The sequence below is a fragment of the Propithecus coquereli genome, unplaced genomic scaffold, assembly GCF_000956105.1.
Source record: "Propithecus coquereli isolate 6110/MARCELLA unplaced genomic scaffold, Pcoq_1.0 Scaffold99, whole genome shotgun sequence".
NCBI classification, from domain to species: domain Eukaryota; kingdom Metazoa; phylum Chordata; class Mammalia; order Primates; family Indriidae; genus Propithecus; species Propithecus coquereli.
In genome coordinates this window covers 9,672,179-9,694,198 of record NW_012156284.1, presented here as the reverse complement: position 1 = coordinate 9,694,198, position 22,020 = coordinate 9,672,179, and the positions used below count along the sequence as shown (strand labels likewise).

The following is a 22,020-nucleotide window of genomic DNA, read 5'->3' as shown; positions in this document are numbered from 1 at the left end:
ATCAACACTTATGTACACATATAGTAATAACATTCATTGGGTGTCAGGCAGTTGAGGGGGGTGGAGGGGATGGGTATATTCACATCTAATGGGTGCGGTGCACACCGTCTGGGGGAATGGGCACGCTCGAAGCTCTGACTCGGGTGGGGCAAAGGCAATATATATAACCTAAACATTTGTACCCCCGTAATATGCTGAAATAAAAAAAATAAAAGTAAAAAAATAAAAATAAAAGTTCCTGAAGGTAATTCAGAGGTTATAAAAAATGAATTGGGTTAGAATATTCATCCTCTCATCACTGCCACCATGCAGAAGTTGTGCATTGTGACCTCCAAAGTATGCAAAGGTTTCATTTTACTGTGTGAACTCAGGTGGTGATAATATAGATATCTTTCAAGTTATTTGCATATTTATTATTTCATTTTATAATATTAATTCTAACTCCAAAGTGGCCTTCTAGAACTTTTTAGTGACAATGTTAATGGGATATGTATTATAAGACATTCTATTACCAAGTTCCTTAGCATGAGTCTTAACATATATCCTTTGTCATCCCTATACTGCCAATTTCCTTGGTATTTCTGACTTTCAGCTATAAAGAGCCCTTGAAGCTATGGTTTATCCACATCTTTTTTGTTTCAGCCTAAGAAACATATGTTGTGATTTATAAGAAGAGAGACAATATTTATGGGGTAGCTTGATTGCAATCCTGAACAGAGGCATGCGAAGAGACTTGATAGTGTTTCAAGGATCTAACTTAGCCTGATAATTCTACTTGTTGTGATGTAGTTTTTTCCACAAGAGATACTGAGTGTATGCTACACTAATTCTCCACTGTGCTAGGCACTGTAGGGAGATCCAAAAATTATGAGGTAGAACCCATGCTTCAAAAGAGATGGAAATTCATTGGGTAGATAAAACTTACATACATGAAACAACCAGAGGAATAGGCCAATCATGTCCTTCTCATGGAATTAAAAAAATATATAAGACCTCTGTATCACTGTTTGTCATGTTAAGTCTATAGTTCAAGGTGACAATAATAGATTTTGCTTTTAGCTATGTCCCAAATAAATCTCTCCAAGAAATCACTTACCATTTCTGAAAATGTTACCATTTCCATATTTTCTCACCAAAAATTAACCTAAATTAGGGATTTCTAACTAATATCCCGAGTCAAAGCAATGTTTATTCTCAACATATTAGTTCCATTATCCGTACATCAAACAGGCTTCTAGTGACAGAATTTGAATGTTCTCTTAAGTTTCCCTCTTCCATAGCATAAGGCTTCAATCCCAAATTGAGATGGACCCAAAAGTGCTAATCACACTCATGGGGAAAGGCATGATGGATTACATCAGGATGGCCTGCCTAGGGCTCTGCAGGCCTCCATTTGTGGGGGTTCTCTTGCCTCTCTATATTCCCCTACTGGATGAGGTCATCCATTTCCATGGCTTTAGCAATCATCATTAGGGGTCATGATCTCCAAAGCTGCATCTTCGGGATGCTCAACTCTAGACTTGCCTTCCTGTTGTCCACTAGGCATCATCTTCTCAAACTTGATTTCCTCAAGAATTTCTAATTCTATCAAGAACACTACCATATTCCCAACCACCCTCTGTTGACTCCATAGAGACACATTTGACACCTGTCTTTCTCTATATCCCCATATCGAATTTGTCCCAAGTCCTTACAGTTTAGCCCCTAAATATCTACATTTGCCCACTTCTCATTTCCACTGTCACTTTTGCAGCTCACACTAGAATTTTTATTTATCCACAGTACCAGAAATGTTTCTTCATAGGATTCCCTACTTCATCTCCTTCCCCCATCCAGTCATTCTATATGAGAAGGGTCTTCTTTGTAGACTTCAAATCCATGTCAAATATTCCATATATTTTTGTTCAATTGAGATTAATTAAATTGCCTTACAATGTCTTCCTGAATGGAAGTTTCCTTATTTGGAGCATGTGTGTATCAGTGATTTAAGGATACTTGAGCATAAACATGATTTTTAAGGTATTTTGCAAACACAATGTCCCAGGACTAGAAAATGAAAATACAGTTCTATCTACTATACTCACATTCTATTAAATCACCAGTATTTTTGCAGTTTGAGCTTTATAATACTAATTTATTACTGTTGTGAGTTCATATTTATGGTGCTGCCCTTTGGAAATCGAGCAAAATTCTGACAGTAAGGTACTTCAGTATGAGTACCTTACTGATAGGGCATACCACTGGCCCATCTAGGGCAATAAGGAGGAAACTAAATTAAGCCCTGGTGAATGTGAGAGGTTAATTTATTTCCCAAACCTGAGCCATTTATTTTCAGCTCTGCTAACTTACTAAAGGATCAAACAGAATATATTTAACTATGTGATCAAAACAGAAGGATGATTCACTGACTTTTCTAGGTTGGTAGTACAGCAATTGATTTGCTGGTACAACCTTGCAGACACCATCTTTTATAGCTACACTGTGAGACACAGTGCCAGCCAAGCAAGCCATCCGGCGATGTTATTGAATGAATGCAGGCCTTCTCTGGTGCCTTTGATGTTGCCCATTTTTACTCCTGTCCCATGTCAGATAGGGCTAGTCACCCAAACTGCTCATCATTCCCCAGGTCATGCCTTCTGAAAAATGTAGAAGACACTTGGCTACTTCTCCACTCCTATCTCCTAATCTTTCACAAAGCTGGCAACATGGACCTTCTAAAGTGTTCATAAACCAACAGAGCTCTTTCCTATGTTGGAGCCTTTGTACTTGCTGTCTCCTCTACTTACAATGCTCTTCCTCTAGACAGGCACATGTCTAGCTGCTTCTCATCATCCAGGTGTCAGCTCAAATGTCCCTTCCTTTATTTAGAGGAGCAACTCTCACCACCACCTCAGGTACTCTTTAGCCCATCACCATGGCATTCTGTCTGCATTGGCATCATTATTTCTATATTCTTGAACTGATCAAGGCAGGGAAAGATGGAAACTTTGATGCTAGAATTTATAATCTTTTGCTGATGAAAAGTTCTTTTTGATTTTTCTGGAGCTTCATGAGGTAGTGGAGAGACGATGTATTAGTCAGCTTCCCTTTGATTGTAAATGGCAGAAATTCCACTCAAATTAGCTTTAGCAACAATGGGGATGTATTGGCTCACAAGTGGGATGTACAAGGGGTATGTTGGCTTCAGGCATGACAGGATCTGAGGGTTTGAACAATGCTGGCAGTACTCCGCCTCTCTTCTCCGTCTCCCACCTTTGCTTTGCTCAGTGTTGGCTTCATTTTCAGAAGGCTTTTCCCACAGTTGTAAAAGATGATCACTAGAAGCACTAGGCACTGTGCTAGAGACATAACCATGAATAAGAAAGACATAGTTTCTGCCCTCTTGGAGGTATGATTTGGGGAATGATGAGCCATCTGGGCATCAACCCCTGTCTGACAGAACACAGGAGTAAAATGGACAACAGTGAAGGCAGCAAGGATGTATATACATATGCAAATAATGAAATAAATAAGGTAATTTCAGATGTGAATGAATACTACTTAATACACCTTTAAGACACCTTGGTCACAGCTTCCCATATATTTAAATTCTAGCCAGTTTTTACAGAGCACCCACCTACACTGTGCTTGCATGTGCCAAAGGGTTGGGGTTCAGAATTGAGTAAGAGTCCCTGCCCTTGAAGGACACAAAGTACTACAGTATACTCAGATATTGCAACTAACTAACTGAGTAAGCAGAACAGATTGGAAACCATAAGAGACATCCTAACCAAAGGCTATGGACCATTGTGGGTGAATTCCCAGTTGGCTGAGGTAGAAGAAAATTCAAGAAAAAATACTGGTAAAATATTCCATGTATGAGGTGATGAAAGGCAGAACTGGAGTACTCGATGTGGTAATTGAGAGGAAAAGATTAGCCATCAAGGAGTCTGGGTGAATTGTTGGTCCCTGACAGTGACATGGAAATCAAGGGGCAGCAGATTTCAACAAAAATTGTAGGGTAGAGAGTGACGAGCTTGTTTTGGGACATGCTATTTGAAGAATATGCGGAAAACAATGATCATTATCATTTCTATTCCCATTTGTTGAAGGCCTATATGTACCAAGAAGAATGCTTCATATACATTATTCCACTTAATTATATATCTATTGTCTCTCAGTAAGGTAGATGTAGTTAACCCCACTTTTTACTTATGGGACACATAAAACTCAGAAAAGTTATGAAACTCACACAAGGTCACACAGCAGGTTAGTGGTACAGCCAGCATTTGACCCTTTGCTGTTATCCGACCCTTTCCACCTTACTACCCTGCCTCAGCACAACATATACCTTCAAAACTGGCAATCGCAAAGATCTACTGCCTTGCCTTTCCATTAAAATCATTTCCAGTTGAAGAAAAAGCAAGGGGGATGACTCAACCCCAACAGGAAGGTTGATTTATTTTGGAAGACTTTTCACAAGACTCTTTAAGGAGCTCTGTGACAGTGCTAATTTTAACCAAGTCATTGTGAAGCAACCTTGGATTCCTCTGTGCAAGGCAAAGCACAAACACAAGCGTATGACTCAGCACAAACCAGCTGTGGCTCTCCCTCCACCCCATTACCCACACCTCAAAAAGGATGAGTAACAGGTTCACTAAAAAAGTCAAAACTAGTTCATAAAGCACCCCCTATCTCCCACCCCACCCCAGCTTCCCATGCTGAAGCTTTTGTACCACTACACAAAAAGTCTACGCTATTGAATATTCTCTCCATAAAACTCTCTTGCCCTGTTGTTGAAGGTAGGGCTGAGCTGTTAAATGGATGAATGAAGGAATGAAAGAATGAATAAATGAATGTAAAATTCTGACTTTTATTATTACAATCTGGTCTCCCTGCAGCCTATCCAGTTCACACTTAGTCCTAGGTCCTGCGATCCTTAGATCTATCCAATTGGGCTCTAGGGTTCAATCCACTGATTTTTACATTGAAACAATCCACAATCTACTCTGCTGTCACATGTGTAGTGCTCTATAGAACAGACCATACTATATCTTTACCAAGTTTCTCTCCCTGGCTCTATTTGCTTATATTAACTTCCATTGCATTTAACAACATTATTGCTCACTGGCCCTTCACTTCTCAATCCATCTCTCCACTGCTTTCTCCAACACATGCTTAAATTAATTTTCTCTTGAATTCTCCATAGACCTGGAACAAACCACATGTCATCCTAATAGATCTTATCACCTTCCCCTTTGACCATGGTTTATGCAACAAACATGCATAGTGTGCATAGTATGTGCTGAGCACCATTAAATAAGAAAATGTCATGGTCCCTACTGTGAAAAAGCTCTCTGCCTATCATGCTGATATAGACTACAAGCTATGCTATTACTTAGCACCAGCAAGGATGGGGTAGTCAGCCACTCCTGTTGACTGCTGGTGGAAGAATATATAAATTGGTGCACTCTTTCTAGCAAGCAACTTGGAATTATGTAACAAGACCTTAAAATTTCACATTATTCTCCCTAATAATTTCAATTCTTGAAAGCTGGACTAAAGAAGCAGAGATGCAGTCACATGTTTACATATAAAACTATTCATTTAAATTGTTACTTAGGAGGGGAAACCTGACAATTAAATTCCCCCAAATAAGCAAACATTTAAATGTATTACTGTACAACTATATAGCTACCAGGAATATTTAATGATATGGAGGAAATGTTGACTAAGAAAAAAATGGATACAAAACTATATGCACAGTATTGTTTTCATTTTATTTTACATAATATATATGTATGAAATATTGGAAAGGAATATAATAAAATACCAACCTGATGATATTTGGATGTTGAGAGTTACAAGCACTTTGTGTGCTTTCTTGCATCTCCCAGACTGAGCAAATATTTTAATTTATATATTAAATTTTTGCAAATTAATAATTTATAAATTTTTAAATTAAATAATTTAAATATTCTAAAATAAGCAATAAGAATTATATAAAAAGCCATTTTTTTGGAATTTTCTCTAAGAAAAGGAGCATGTATATTCCATATGTGTATTGCATTACATCTGGAGAGGTGGGAGTCAGGAATTGTTAAATCTCTTCCATTTCTGCCTTTGAATGAAGGACTTGGTCCTCTTGTAGGAAGATGTTTTCACAGTGCTCTCAGAGGGTACAAGGCCAGACCCAGGGGTGCCTTTGCCTCCCCAGGAATCTCCTGATCCCCAGAGGGTAGCATATTTCCCATGGGGAAAGAGAAATCACCCAAGCTCCTCTCAGAGAGGAATTGGCAGGAACCCCAAACCAAAGCACTATATGATGGGAAACAATCTTAGAAAATGCTTACTCCAGTCCAACAACTCTACTGAGAGGAAGAATTTTCTCTACAGTTTCTCTGCAAGTTGGCCAGTCAGAATGTGCCTCAATACCAATGAGACATGAAGACTTCCTTCTTCCACACTTAAAATGATCACCTAAAACATAGATCTGCACTATTTATCTTTCCAGTCTACATTTCCACCACTTCCCACCATGGGAAGCCTAGTTTTCAGTGATCCCAGTCTCCCTACTGTTTGTTTACCAAACACACCATGTTCAGGTCAGATATTAAGCCCCTAGTTGGGCTTTTGCTCTTTCTCTCAACAATGACTATATGTACTTGAAATGATAATCTTGTTCTCTTCTCAAAGTCATATGACTTGTCCCATGAGGCATAGCTGTGGATAAGAATAGACAATTGACCAAAGATAGACCACTTTAGCATCAGGACACAGGAATTCTAGTCAGTTTCTCTTGAATCCTCAAACTAGGAAGTAGAGTTAAAGTTGAGGCTGATGTGGCCACAAGTGAGAGAAAGCAGAAAAAAACAAAACAAGAAAATCCGTGTGTGTGTGTGTGTGTGTGTGTGTGTGTCTGTGTGTGTGTGTGTGTCTGTGTGTGTGTGTGTCTGTGTATGTGTGTGTCTATGTCTATGTTTATGTTTAGTGTGAGGAAGAGGAGAGAAGAGATTAGCTTGAAGTAGTCTTAGAAGCAGCAATGAGTATCCATATGACCCAAGATGATGGAAAAAGTAATCTTGGGTTCTTGAGTTTCCAGTTATCAAATCCTGCCACAGGATCCGGGATCCCTAGACTCTTCCAATATAATCTCCTCTTTTATTTAAGCAGTTCAAATGGATTCCCAACTTATTTACAATGATTTGCACTTTTGTAATAAGTTAGCTAGTAAATATTGTCTTTATATTCAAGAATAAGCTCCATGACAACTGGGATGATGCCTGGCTCATTCTTCACTCTGTCCCTAACACTTATCTAGTAAGAGGCCCTAACAACTATTTGCCTTAGCTGGGCAACATCATGAATCCCTGTCTCCTGTATTATTACAATATATTCCCAATATATTATAATTTATTATAATATATTCACAATTATACTTAGTCTAGTTCAAGCTCCATTTTTCCAGAGCCCCTTTGCTGGCTACATGAGTCCACAGTGAAGAAATCTTTTCTCTATAATACTCTAGAGCAACTGTGGTCCACATCAGCAACCTGGCCCATTGTCATGAACTGTCTTAGCATTGTGTGTGTGTGTGTGTGTGTGTGTGTGTGTGTTCTGAGTTCATTCGATCTTCTTAAAAGATTATGAGCTCTTTGAAGGCAAGAGCTGCCCTGTCTCCCACTTCTTAGTATATTTCCAGCCCCTAGTACTATCTTTGCCAGAGCAAGTGCTTAATAAACACTTTCTTAACAAATGCAGCATACATTCAAAATTTACATCTTCCACTCCTTGGGCCAGTCTTTGGCAGGAAACTGATAATTTCTGAAGCCATGGTCTTAAGCCATTAGGGTATTTGGTTTCTAGTAGCAAGTGGCCTGAAAGAGTTAATGAGCTTCATCAGGGCTGGAAGAATATAACTTGTTTACATTGAGGCCCACGTATTTGTCAAACTCCCAGTGAAACATGTGCTTTGCTAGGGTGTCTGATTTTTTTTTTCTGTTGTGTCTATGCCATAATAAAGTAATGTTTCCATCTGAAAGCTGCTAAATTCAACTGATAACTACTGTGTTCACTTATTTAGTAAAAGCAAAGTTTAGGTTGTGAGGTTTTGTTTATTTTAATGTTCACAGAAACAAGGTAAATGGTAGTAAAATGCATATGGAATAGAAAAATATAATCTACTGCTTTCTGGATGGGGCAACTTTCCCTCTCAAAACAAGACTGCTCCAAATCCAGAGAAAAGGCAAAAATGAAGATATATGAACAAAATATTCTGCTGCTACTTAGGAGGACAGATCTGAAAGTCTTTTAATCTTTTCTCTTTAAAGTCAAAAATAGTCATTTGTCAAGTGTCGTTTTTCATAATGAACCCAAGAACCTATGCTGTAAAACTCTACCCGCTTTCACTTGCTACATCACTCTCCCCATGCAGTTATCTTGGCAGCTTAGTGTAGATGATAACAAATAAGCTCGAGCTGCTTTTGTGCTGCAGCTGTTTACCAAAAGCCTGTCACAGGGACCACACACAGCTCAAACCACAACTTGACCAAACGGATTTATAATTGAAGTTGAAAAGTCAAGGGCTGTGGAGACACCCCGAACCTCCCTTGGCTGCTCTGGGCTGAAGCACTTGATGTATCCCTAGCAACTTGGGTCACCGAAGTAAACACATATCCTACATTTAATAATTGGTTGTCTGTAGGAAACGAAGAATGAAAAGAAAAAGGATAGTAGAAATGAGAGAGGGAACCTCTAAAATCAATTGTCTTCTGAAGTAAATTTCTTATGAATTATAAATTGAAAGGATTTTCTACCGTAATCAGAATCTCAGTCATACATTCCCCTCATGGCTAATCTATGGGGCTATTTACTCCCTAACTATCCAAAATGCTCAGCAGTAGTGGCTATGTGCTGTAGGAGATACTAGAATACCTGAGCACTGGATCAAGCCCATTTGCAATAGCTGCCTTGGTTTCTACTGAAAGAGTATGACAGAAAAGGACCCTCTTTTTTATAACTGTTGACTTTTCCTTAGGCAGCAGTGTGGGATGCAGGGCTGAGGGCTCATCTACAGCTTGAGGAGTAGAAACTGACACAGACTCTTCCAGCTACAGATGCTGCTGGGAAACCTTCAAGTGAACACTGTCTAGGACAATAAATATGAACCCCCTTTGCTTTAGTACAGATGTTTTTGTGAAAGTCCAACCCACTGGGGAGCTGAGAGTCTAAGCAGAATCCTTTTGTCAAGAATCAAAATGATGAATCAACACCTCTAAGCTGAAACAGGAAAATAAACTCATTAAAAATAGAACATGGCACATTATCTAGTTTGGGGGCTGAGTTTTCTTCCAATCCTACAAACAACTCTCTGTGGCCAAATTGCTCCAGGCCTCCAACATATCCAGTGTAGGTATATGTGACGAGAGTCATCAGCTTCTGCAGTTGATATACAAAAGCCTGCGTGTTTCTAGTTTTAGCCAAGGATATGGAGATGGCAGAATTTACTGTTCACAAAACCTTAAATAGACTCTACTCAGCTGTACTCTAAATGCATATGTGTCTAGTAAGAACAGCCTAATAAAAGGCAATTTGCAGCATTGAAATATAGGTTTATGTGCTCAAATAAAACCAAACAAGTATATAAATCAGAAAGAATAACTAAAGCTCAGTTTCTATGAAATGGGCTCTGACTCTGTTGCTAGTGCATTTCCCATTTCCATTTCCCAACAGCTTAGGTGGCTACACACAATGAAAAGTCAGCTGCAAACTGTCCCGATATTAAAGATCACTCCTCTATGGAGTTTGGGGTAGCTCACCCCTTCCAAAGGCAGGGTTTAGCCAGTGTTGCATCTTCTCTAAAAGAGCTGATGGCCATTTACTGTTCCTGAGATTGGTTCCAATGGGGTATTTGTCACCCCAACAGTGTCCTTTTAAACCTAAATATTGCCATGAAGATTAAAGGTACACAGTTTAAAAGCAGAAGAGCTTAACACCTTTTGCAGCAAAACAGCCCATGTATCCCATCTTTTCTTACCAGATCAGTTTGCTGCACCATTAAAACCGAGCCCCTTCTCAGAACTAAACTGAAAGATAACCCTAGCTAAAAATAGAAAGGGGAAACGAGCATGCCAGCAGTGGAACATGTGTATTTGTTTGTCAAGTTTTAAGTTGCTTTGCTTCCTCGCAATGTTTTACATTGCAGCACTGTGTCTGCTGGAATCAGCAGCCATCCTTTAGTCTGGGCCTCATGGATAGTGCCCCTGGTCTGCAGGCCCCAACTCACAGAGGCGCCTACATCTTCTCTAGCCTAGAAGCAATTTATGTTTAATGGCTGAGCCAAAGTGTTGGTAGTCTGGAGCTGAGTTTGAGGCCCACATCTGCCACGTGCTATGTGAGACCTGGGGAAAGTCTGACCAAGAGGCCAGATTTTCTTTTCCTCATCTATTCAAGAGGAGTCTCCACATCTTTTCTAGCTTGAAATATCTTTGGTTCTATACCTTTCTGACCAGGAGCATAGTGATTTTTAAGAAAACCAAAATTTCTTGGAGGGTAACATTAGTAGACTTGGGGAAGACTCCTCAAGGTATTTCTTAGCATGGACAGCCACTGACTGACTCAAGAGTTAAATATCTGTCCCCAAGGACCCAGGTTCTATAGTGTAGCCTGGGAGTTCAGCCAATTAGACCAAGAGGGAAATTGGCTGAATTTCCTCCAACCCTCCAACACATAGACTGAGGGGCTCTCATAGCTTCTTATTGCTCAGTAAACGCGAATAGGGCAAGGCTAACTTCCAATCTCACTTTTGGAAGTCCCAAGGGTAAGTAACTCTGGAAGGCAGTCACTCCGGTTGAATGACATTGTCTTTACCTTAAGGACAATTAGTAAAATGTGTGGCCTCTTTGCAATGGCTTCTTAACTGGTCTCTATGCTTCAGGCCTTCCTTTCTTCACACCATCCTGCATACTGCCGTCAGATAAATACTATCAGAATGTCAATGTCCTGCTCAAAACTTGTACTGGCTCCCTATTGCCCACAGGACTGAGTTCATGTATCTGTCCTCTCCACCAGTCTGTGAGGTTACTGAAGGCATTGACCATGTCATAGTCATCTTTAGATTTGCAGGACCAACCCTAGAAGCTGTACACATTAAACTGGATTAAGTGATGAACCTGTTTACCTAAGTGGTGGATTACAGATGATTTTCATTTTCTCTGTTTTGCTAAACAGTATTTCAAAATTTTCTGTAATCAATAGAGTTTTACTCTCCTAAATGAAAAAAAGGTTATTTTCTTAGAATTCAACATAGCCTATTTTGCCTTTAACTTTCAAGAGCTAAACTCCAGATACCAGCAATCTGCAAGGAACTCTACATAGTTCTCTAAGCAAGACCTGGCTGCCCTAGAGGGCCTCCCAGACTACTCAGGGATGTGGCAAGTAGAGGAACAATTATGCCACAAGGAAAAATATGGCAATAGTCATAAGAAGTGGCCTGAGGAAAATGCCATGGGAGTTCAGAGGAGGAAATGGGCCCACAGCCAAGAGGCAGGAAAGGATGCCTTCTCTTTAAAAAGTTGATAAGGATAACTATCAGGAACATTCTTCTTCCATATGTCCATACCTCAAAAATGCTTGGTTTGACCATGGGCAAGCACAAATGAATTGTCATCATGATAAAAACTGCTTTTCAATCCTGCCTAATTACTCTGAAACACAGTAACAATTTGGCATCTTGTCTAACATATCAGAATACCTTGATGGGAACTTGTATTTTACTTCAAACATGTGTTGCTCATGGACCGTGGCCCTCTGCTCACAGCTTTGAAAATAAATGGGGTGAAATGTGCTATAGGTTGCAAAACTGCATCTGCGATTTGGTTGCTTGGTAGGTTGGAAATCAAAACATATGTTCCCATGGGAAGAAACAGCAGGTGCACAAGCCAGCCTGTCATATATCCTACTCAACTCATCCTCATCATCATACAAATGTACCCAGCACTTTGACATTTGACCCAAACAGTACTTCCAGGAGTTAAACAAGGCAGGGGTCATTATCCACATACCTCAATGAGGAAAGAATCAAAGAAGTTTTAAGTGCCTTGCCAAAATTCCCACAGCTACTAAAGGGAGTAGTCTGGAAGAAAATACTATGAATACTACCAAAGCTAGCCTAGCTAGGACATAATTTGTGACAAAATTTTGCCCCTCTTCTCCTCCTGCCCTGGACTACAACACACCCAGGACTTCAGGAAGAGGAACAAAAGGAGAGTGAGGGGAGAAGAATACCTCCTCAATCTGGTGGAGATGAGTGGTCCTTTTGCCCTATAGCATCAGAACCAAGGGTTCCAGAGTCTTTAGTCTTTGCAGAACACTTTGTGGGTGATCCCTTCAATGGGCCATTACTTATGTAAGTCAAGGTCTGCCTGCTCTGTGCTGCAAGTTCAAACAAGAACTGGAGTAACGTCAAACACTGATAGAAAGCTGGAAAGCTGAGCATTTGAGAATTGTGGGCCCCAGCTTGGGCAAAAATGCTCTTTTACCCAGCTTCACACTACTTCCCTGGAGAGTGCACTATGATCATGCACCATCCCATATTGCCCACAGGGCATTTTCAAATAAGGGCACTCAGTAGCTTGACAACAGAAATGGTACATGGAAGGATAAATCAGTTTCTCATGACTTGAAAAGAACCAGGTGCCAAGTTCAAGCAATCTCCTCACTTATTATCTTTCTTCTAACCCTGCCAAATCATCAAAGGTTTTGAGTGCCCACGTTTTTGTACAGGAACTGAGCGGCGAGAAATGGAACACTCAAGGTGGTGTGTGCTTGGTTCCTTTTTTATTTTTAATTGTAAAACTTAACATACAGTAAAATAGACTTTTCTTGGTGAGTAGTTCTATGAGTTTTAACACATATATAGATCCATGGAAACATCACCTCAACTGATCACTCCAACAAACTTCTTCATGCTACTCTTTTTAAGTCACATAGCCCCTCTTGCCCCTAACTCCTGACAACCACTGCTTTTTTCTCCATCGCTACAGTTGTGTCTCTTCAAGAATGTCATACAAATGTGAGACATGGAACCTATGTGGTATGTGTTTCATTTGATGTGCATGAGGCACACTTGCAGGCCCTGCTGCTTCAAATGTGAGTAGTTAAGTGTACAGCCTGGCTGGGCTGGGGGGTCAGGAAGTTCTTGTGATGACTTAACCTCTTCACTGATTCTCGAGGGTCCTTATGCATCCTTAGTGCCACAGACAAAGACAAGGCATACTCAGTGACTCCAAGTTCCCAAAGTTGTGCCTAAACAAAGGAATTATCTCAAAATTTTTGTTAAGGCTCAATCATCTCTTGGAAAGAAGGCCCCACAGTCCACACGGGGTGTGCTACTGTGGGCCAAGGAGCCTACTACCTTCTACTGCTTCTTCCTAAAGCTTCATCCCTGGGCTGCTTCTTTACAAACAAAAGAGCTCTCCCTCATTAATCTTACTGATGTCTGCCAAAACTCCCTCAAGATTCAGCCCAGACCCAAAGCCAACATCAAAAACACTTCGGGTAACCCTGTGAAAATTATTTAACCTCATTGTAACTAAGTTCCCTCATCTGAAGAGTGGGAACTGATGAAAGATATCATATAGAGTTATTGTAAGGATTAAATGAGATAACGCACATGAAGTATTACCTGGACATCGTAAGGGCTCACTAAACACTGGCTGTTATTGTAATAATTATAACACTGAATGGTATTTACTTGTTAACGTCTCAGTGTCTTTAATCTGACTATGAACTGAGTTCTTTGAGAGCATAGACCTGGTATTATTCATCTGTGCACACCCAGCGTCCACTATAATGGGTGACCAGAATAGATTCTAGCTAATTCCTACTCACTCTATAATTCATTCATTAATTCAACAAATATTAATTGAGCATCTATTATGCATACTGTTCTATAGAAGCACACTTCCTTCCACATACCACACACCTCCTCCAGTCCATCTCTACCCCTTCCTTTAGAAAGCTTAGGAGAAACCTAGGGAGATCAAGTTTAGGTTTAAACGAACCCTTCTGGTCTTACAAGTCTAGTTCAACTCACTAGGGCTAGGGCAAAACAGTGGTGTTGAAAACCAAAGCCCTGGAAAGTGTTCCTTTGTGTATATCACAGGGAAAGCTTTCCAACACAGCTTATAATAACACACACAAATACATGCAGGCTGGACCTGAGATCCTCTTCTATTCTAATTTCTCTACCCAACTCATCTCTGTATGGCACTCACCACTGCCAGTGATTGCCTTCTGAACCTCTGACTAAACTATAGGCTATACGAAGGCAGAAGCTGTGCCCTGGTCCTCATGGTATCCCTAGTGTGTGTCATAGCATCAGGTGCACTGGTGGTTTTCTGTTAGTATTTGCTGAATGAATATTTGTATATAGCTATGTACATATTAATGACTACATGAATGAATGCACACTTCTCGGTTATCCCATGAAATCACATATCCCAGGGCACTATAATTTTCTGTCTCCCAACCCCCAATCCCTACTGCAGCTAGCACTGTGTCTGACACAGCCTAGATTATCTTTTGATATTTGTTGAAAGAGTAATTCCGGGTGAATGAGCTAGAAAAGGGAGATCAAAGGCCAAGGAGAAAAAGAGAAAGCTGTTAAACAACTAGTCAACCTCATTTCAATATTCTGCTTTAGAGAGAATATTTAGCACATCATATCTGGGTGAAAAGATTAGTGTTAGAGATAGAAATAAGGAAGTCAACTACATAAACATTAAAGCACGAGGAGTAGAAAAGCTCACTGGGGCAAGAGGTATATGAAAAGAAGAAAACCCAGAGGAAGCCCTAAGGAACCTACCATTTAAAGAATGAATAAAGAAGAAGCCAATAAAGAAAATTTAGAAGGGATGGCCAATAAGGAAGGACAACCAGGAAAACATGAAGTTAAGTAAACCAAGAGAAGAGAACAGTCAACTGGTAGATGTTGCTAAAAGATCAAATGAGATGTGAAAAGAGAAGACCATTATATTGGGCAACACAGGACTTCACTGGGCATGTTGTTAAGAGCAGTCTCAATGGAGGGATGGCTGAGATGGGATGAGGAGAGAATGGGAGAAGTGGAGGCTGTCAGTATAGACACAAAAAGTAAGTCTTCCTTCCAACCTTCGGGGAAACTTAGTCTGCTTGCCAAATACCTTTAGAACTTAATTTCCTACCCACTCCTTGAAAAGACATTTCTCCTGGCCAAATCAGTGCAGTTATAGAATTCAAATAACAGGCATCCAGAAAAGGGAGCCAGGGTGGCAAGCTCTTGGCCTGGAATTCACTGGATTCTGCAGCCCCAAAGAACCATGACTTACTTATCTGCCTATGCTGCCCTCTGTTTGCTACTGAACCCCTGGCACATCCTCGCCCATGCCTCCAACCATTCCATCTATTATTAATAACATCATTGTAGTCAAAAAAGAGGGAGAATTTGGAATGCATCAAGGAGTTGCAACAAATACTTTGTTATTCAATGATGAATTTTTAAATGAAACATCTAAATACAGATTTCTCCCCAAGAGATGTTCTGATTTGAGGCTGAGCTTGATGTACTTCCAAGAAACTGTCTAATTACAAATTAGGCCTTAAACCTAGATGCTTAGGTAAGTTTCTCATGCAGAGCACAGTGCAGTCTTTTCTACCCAGCTTCTTGTGCAGGGCTGGGGTGCAGAGCAAAGGTAGGGCTAGACAAGCTTAGATGAGGAACTTGTCCATTAGGCCTTGGGAGGAATTTGCCAGGGTTTCTCTGTGTTGCAGTGGTTGGCTTTAAATATAATGTTAATTTTACTTTGCTTTTAAAGTGCTTGGAAAAGAGAAGCTTGTATTTAAAGCCATTTCCTAAAACAACAAAAAATTCTAAAATCTGATTTGTCCCAAGATTTTCATGTTTGGTTGACATAGTGCCAGGGCATAATGAAGCTGGGCCCAGTCTGGCCTTTTGCTGACATTGCCAAAGCTGCTAGTGAGAATTTATTTATGGAAACCAGGTCAAAGGTCAACTGGCCTAGGAAAGGACCTAACTCAAATGATCCTCCCTTTATTCATATGCTAAAAGCAAGAAAACACAGATGTTGCTTTATATTTCACAAACAGAAAATCCTCAATCTTGTACAAAGATAAAGTACTCAAACCTCGCAGGATAACATTCAAATGGAAGGTCCCTGTTCCTGAAATTGGAGGTCAGATTGGGTTGTATCTATGGCCTCTCATTCCTCTGAAAAAGTGGCACTTCTGTTAGTCCTCAGGCACCTGATGCTCCCTCTCCACTAGCAGTGTGACTATGCTCAAGCCGTCTGATACATGGAGTCTCTTGAAACTCCAGGTATCCACAAACTGAAAGAGCACCAGACAGAGCTTAAATCTGCAGTCTATAGACATGTATCAGAAATCTTTTCTCAGTGAGACTCACTGGCCCAAAAGAAAAGGCCCTCTCATTAGCATTATGTTCAAAGAAACAGAGTTGACAAGCCGAGACTATTCTTGTCTTGCAAAACGCCATCATTATCATCTATCTTTTATTGAGCAACTACTTACAATAAGTCTGGCACAGTGAGAAGGGTTTTTATATGGATTATCTCATTTGATCCACACAACAAACCTTGAAAGTTGGTATTATTATTCTCCATATTTCTTAGGGAAGCAAACTGAGGCTGAGAGAGTGAGTCACTTGCCCCAGGTCATATATGCAATAAATGACAGAGCTTAGACCTCATATCTCATGTTCCCACTCCTGCACAGTCTCCTCTGGAGCACAGTGTCTGCCTAAGTCAATAAGCACAGAGTGCCATCTCCATTCAGAAAGATGCCCCCCAAACAGCCAGGATGGAGTGTGTTTTTAATACATACACATCTATATAACAATTTGGCAAAGAAAGGGAAATCTTGGAGGCAGCCTACAAGCTTTGACCCTATGTCAACTCTGAATCAGTCACAGTTCTAGGTCCAGTAAACGTGGGCATTTGAGCAATAACATAATGTCCTCTTTGGTTCTTCTCTCCTCACCCACTTCCTTGGAAAAGCCATTAAGAAGAAATGCACTCTTTTGTTTGCATGCTACAGAGCTAATTCTTCCTGTCCACAGAAAGAACCCTTCTCAGAATTTTACCTCAAACAACAAACCTCTGGACAGTTAATTAAGAATCCATTCTTTACTAAACTCAAAGGTATTTTCTATCTCCTTAGTGCAAAGGGGGAAAAAAACAACCTCAATATTGTAAGAAAAACAAAACTGGGGAAATTCTCATTATACTGGCTCCTTGTACATTGTGCTCTCTAAGTATCTTGTTTGTTTGTGTGGGGTTTTTTTGCCATTTAACATATAACTTTTCATCTTAGAGATTGCTCTAGGCTCTTTACAAGATTGAAAAATTTTATTTGAGCCTGATGAACAGTTTTTATGGGCATTAGAATGTCCACGATTCTACTTTGCTCATGAAATTTACATCGACTCTACCTAAAATCTCCCTGGAACCCACCTGTTCTCTCCTATTGACTATTAACCTTACATAGGAATCACATTGTGTATTTTTTTTGTACTGCAGGGGACATGAAAAAGGACTGTTGATCAGTGAGTGGGCAATCTGTTCCTCTCCTAGCTATCAAAGTGAGCTCCAGGCCTGTGCATGAGAATGTCACCAGCTCACTCCCATAGCCCATGGTCTGCGATGAGGGTTTGCAGAGGCTCCCTGTGAGGTCCAGTGTGAAATGTGTGGTAGGGTCTCACCATCTAGTCTTGCAGGCTGTGTACAGCTCATTCTGGTTGATGTGAATGACACCCTACATTCAGGACAGTATCTGGCAACTACAGCCCTGTTACTGAGCCTGTGTCTCAATGTTTTACTAAGTTAAGAGAATATGAGTTTGCTGGGGCTCCCAAATATGAATTCCTATGAAAACCACATGAAGTACGCACTGCTGAAGCTTCATTATCTGACCTACTGGGAAGTAGGTATACCTGTCTGTCAAAAATGTCATTTACTAATAGCAACCAATAGATGTGTCCCACATGGTTAATCGCAGGGTGTTTGAAGAGTAATAGTTAGAGCCATCAGGCTAACATAAGGAAAAACCAAAAAGCTAAGTGGGTGTTAACTATGACTCCATCTAGAAGGGCTGGGAACGAGCCATCCTGGAGTATGGTTATTCAGATTCTAATCATTTTAGCATCCGCTGTAAAGGAGATGAAGGCAGAAGAGAGTGAACTTCTTTGCTGAGAATAATCCTGTGCCTTTTTAACCTCTCAGGAACAAAGTATAACAGGATAACATGGACACTATTTGATTGACTAAGTAAACCTTTTCAAGAGTGTCAGCACCTGAGATAGTTTATAGGAAGATGCCTGAAATCATTCACAGAAAGGAAAGAAAGGAAAGGAGGCTGGGTACAAATTTGGGACTAAGAATTGGCTATTAGTATTATTTTACAGGTTATTTAGTGAATCCATCATGGATTTTTTTTGTATCTCCTATATAACCCCATTGGGTAAGTATTATTGTCCTTATTCTACCGACTCATCAAATATTTATGGAATGCCTATATATGCCAGACAAGTAAGTTCAGTGTAATAAGAAAATGCCCCAGGGTCACATAGCCACTAAGTAGCAGAGCCAGACATTGAACCCAGGTATTTCTTACTCCTGTGCCCTTTCCACAGGACTACAATCTCATCCCAGGTTCCATGATGCCTTCTGTTATCTAAAAGGTCCATGGCCAACAACTGCCATTTTCAAAGATCTCCAAAAACAATTTGTTGTTTTCTCCTTCCCATTTCCTCATTAAAAAGTCCTTGTCATCAAACAGTAAAACACAATACTAAGTTCTTAGATTGAAGGCACATGAAAATTGGGGATGTGGAGAAAAAGAATTGAAACTTAGGAGACATAAGTTCTGGTCCTCCTTGCCATTAAGGTGCTTTGTGACCTTGGGTAACTTTGCCTTTTAAATCTTAGTTTCCCCATCTTTCCTTATAGGAGAATAAGATAAATGCTTCTCCATTAGGATTACAAGAAGGTCATCATCGGAATCCATGAGCTATTTTTAACATTTCAATAAGCCTAAGGGAGATGGATTGTAAAGACTGCTAAGATCAAGCCAACCCCAAGCCAACTCAACCATCTAGTGTCTTCGTTTGGGAAGGAATTATATCACTTATTGTAGTCACACTGGTTATTTCACGCTGACTAGATGCTCTAATGAGAAGACATTGATGGCTCTGAGCAACAAAGAATGGGAAAAGGAATTATGATGTGATAAAGGTAATTTGTTTAGTTGGCCTGATGTTTCAGGATGGAATGCTGTGGGAAATTAATTAAAGGTGTCTTCAGTGATAAAAACTTTTGGAACCACTAGACTAGATCATCTCTTAGGACGCTTCCAGCTCAAAAATCCTCTAAAGTACTCCTGAGCAGCCAATAGATCATAGGATGCATCTTAGAGCCAGGCAGGCCAATTTCAAGATGAAAGATTAAAAAGCAACTTCTATATTGCTGTTCCTCAAATCTGCCTAGATATCAAATTTTTTAGTGGCTGGAAAACAGTGGCAATTTTTTTCACTGGTATTCCCCTATTTCAGAAAGAGGTGATCTAAAATTTGAAGACTAAACATTCCCCACCACCCCACCACTACCATGGAACTAATAAAGCCATTCCGATTTTGAAAACCACCCATCCTTCTTTCCTTCCTTTCTTCTCTCTGAACCTGTGTATTGAGTATTTACTATCTGTCCCATACATGATTTTCTTTTCTCCAGTTTGACCTTCCACAAAAGCTGTTGGTGACAATTGCTCTAAAGACCCTGTTCTTCTTGGTGGTAGGTGTTGGACATACATAAGCCAGAGTACAAGTGTAAGCAGCAGCCTTTTACTAGATGGTGTAGTCAGAATCTTCAGAGTCCCATGATGGACCTGTAGTATGATGGAGGGCATGGGCTTTCATTTCCAACATCTTTATAACCAAAATGGCATTCTTCACTGCTGCACAATCAAGAGTACATAGGTCATGCACTGATCCTCTTCCAGTGCAAAGTTCTAATTCCTAAAAGCATGTGGAACCATTAAGATGATTTATGTAAGGACTGCTCCTCTACTCCTCCAGCACTGATGCTGACCTCCACAATCTTGAGTGATGAGTGTAAACCATAGGTTAGCAACAGAAGAAATAATTGAATGTCTACAGATCATACAGGCAGTGGGTATGAAGGAAGTCTTTAGTTCAGTACTCCTGCCTGCTCCAACTAACAGGAGGGACCATTCCTAGGAGAAGGGATCTATGGCCCCAGGGCTCTTTATTATGATGCTTATTAACACCACTTGCCAATAGAGCTGATTAACTCTTTATCAGGAAAGCATCCAGTAACTAAAAATTATCTTGGTAAGTATGTTTTCAATGAAGTGATTATGCATGAACTAAAAATAATAGTACATGGAAAAAAGAGTCAGTGGGTTAGAGAGATAGGAGGCCAGAAATAGTTCTGTATCAGGAATGAGCAAAGAAGGCATCTCCTGTGTACTCACAGCACTTGTAGGTTACCGCCAGAGAAGGTTGGCTTATACCGTAAGTTTTCCAATCAACTGTAGAAGACTATTACTCAATTAGATGACATAGATAAATTGACAATTTTAATTTCCCAGGTACATACTCCACTGCATTTTTCTAAGATTAATATTTTTTTTATCACTCTGTTTCCTAAGGAAAGGACTCCTCCAATTGGTAACTTCCAAATAACTCAGGTAAAAATGTCAGTCCACTGAATTTAAAGAGGTATAGTGCTTAAAATCAATGGTTTGGAGCCAGACCAAATGAGACGAAGTTCTGGCTCTGCCACTCACTGTTTGTATGACCTTAGGAAAGTTACTTAACAGCTCCAAGCCTCAGTTTCCCCATTTGTAAGGTAGGTGTGATAGTACCTCTCCTGCAGAGCTATTGTGACAATTAGAAATAACACACAGTCAGCTGCTGGCACATGGATGATATTTAGCAAATGGTGGCTCTTTGTTATGAAGGACTAGCAGCGAGAGGAAAGCATTGGAACTGAATTCACTACTTGTTCTGCTTCACAGAGCCTAGGGAGAAAAAAGCCCCACATCTTGATTGACATCTACTGGGCATTTGAAGCTAGTAAACAATTACTAATGGCCCCAATTATACTTAAAAATTTTTCCAGGAGGACAAAATGTACAATAGCTGAAAGTGAATGAACTTAGTGTGGACCTACAAAGAATAATTTAGCAAAGGAGTTCAGGTGATCAAAAGACTTAGGAGTTGGCTCTGCCTCCCTTTAGCCTCTTTGAACCTCAATTTTTGCATCTGAAAAGTGGATATAACAATCCCCGACTGATCACTTCAATATGTTTTTGTGAAAAATCAAATGAAATATAGAAGGTTCATGTAAATTCTAAAGAATTCAACAGTGGGGAGCATTGCTATTATCACCACCATCATCATTTTGAATGGCCCTCCAATCCCTTGAAATAGATTTCATCTGTCACTGGAACTGCCAACACCCCCTTCCTCTGCAAAGAATCTATCCTTAGGAACTGCACTATTCACTAGGTAGAAAGAGTAACACAAAAATGTGTCACAATCATAGAAATGCTCAGGAAACAGGAATGCCCCTGAATTTTCCTGTATAATCTCCAACCATTTCCAGAGTTTGGGAACAAAACTGTGCAAAGAACAATGCACATAAACAGACCATTTTTGGTTCCACAAAGCAATGTGTTGTGACAAAGCAAACTGGAGCTTGATTGCAGAGGCCATAGGACAAATCTGAGTCACTTCATTACACTTTCAGTGTGGCTGAAAGGGTTCTCTGTACCATCACCCTCAAGTTCTTTTTTCAATTTATAATTAACCAGTTTGCTGTCAACATTTCCTGATTCTTCAGTTGTGCAAGTTTACATGACAAACTCGGAAACAAAGGCAGCAAGTGAGGCAACACTGGAAAGAATGCATAGGCAAGTATGGGTATATGATAGATGAACATAAGA

At 40.1% G+C, this 22,020-nt stretch overlaps 1 protein-coding gene across 3 annotated transcripts in view; it reads right to left on the bottom strand.

The window, feature by feature from the left end:
• FGF13 (fibroblast growth factor 13) overlaps nt 1-22,020 on the bottom strand; it is a 542,638-nt gene that overhangs the window by 296,314 nt on the left and 224,304 nt on the right. The window lies entirely within an intron of this gene.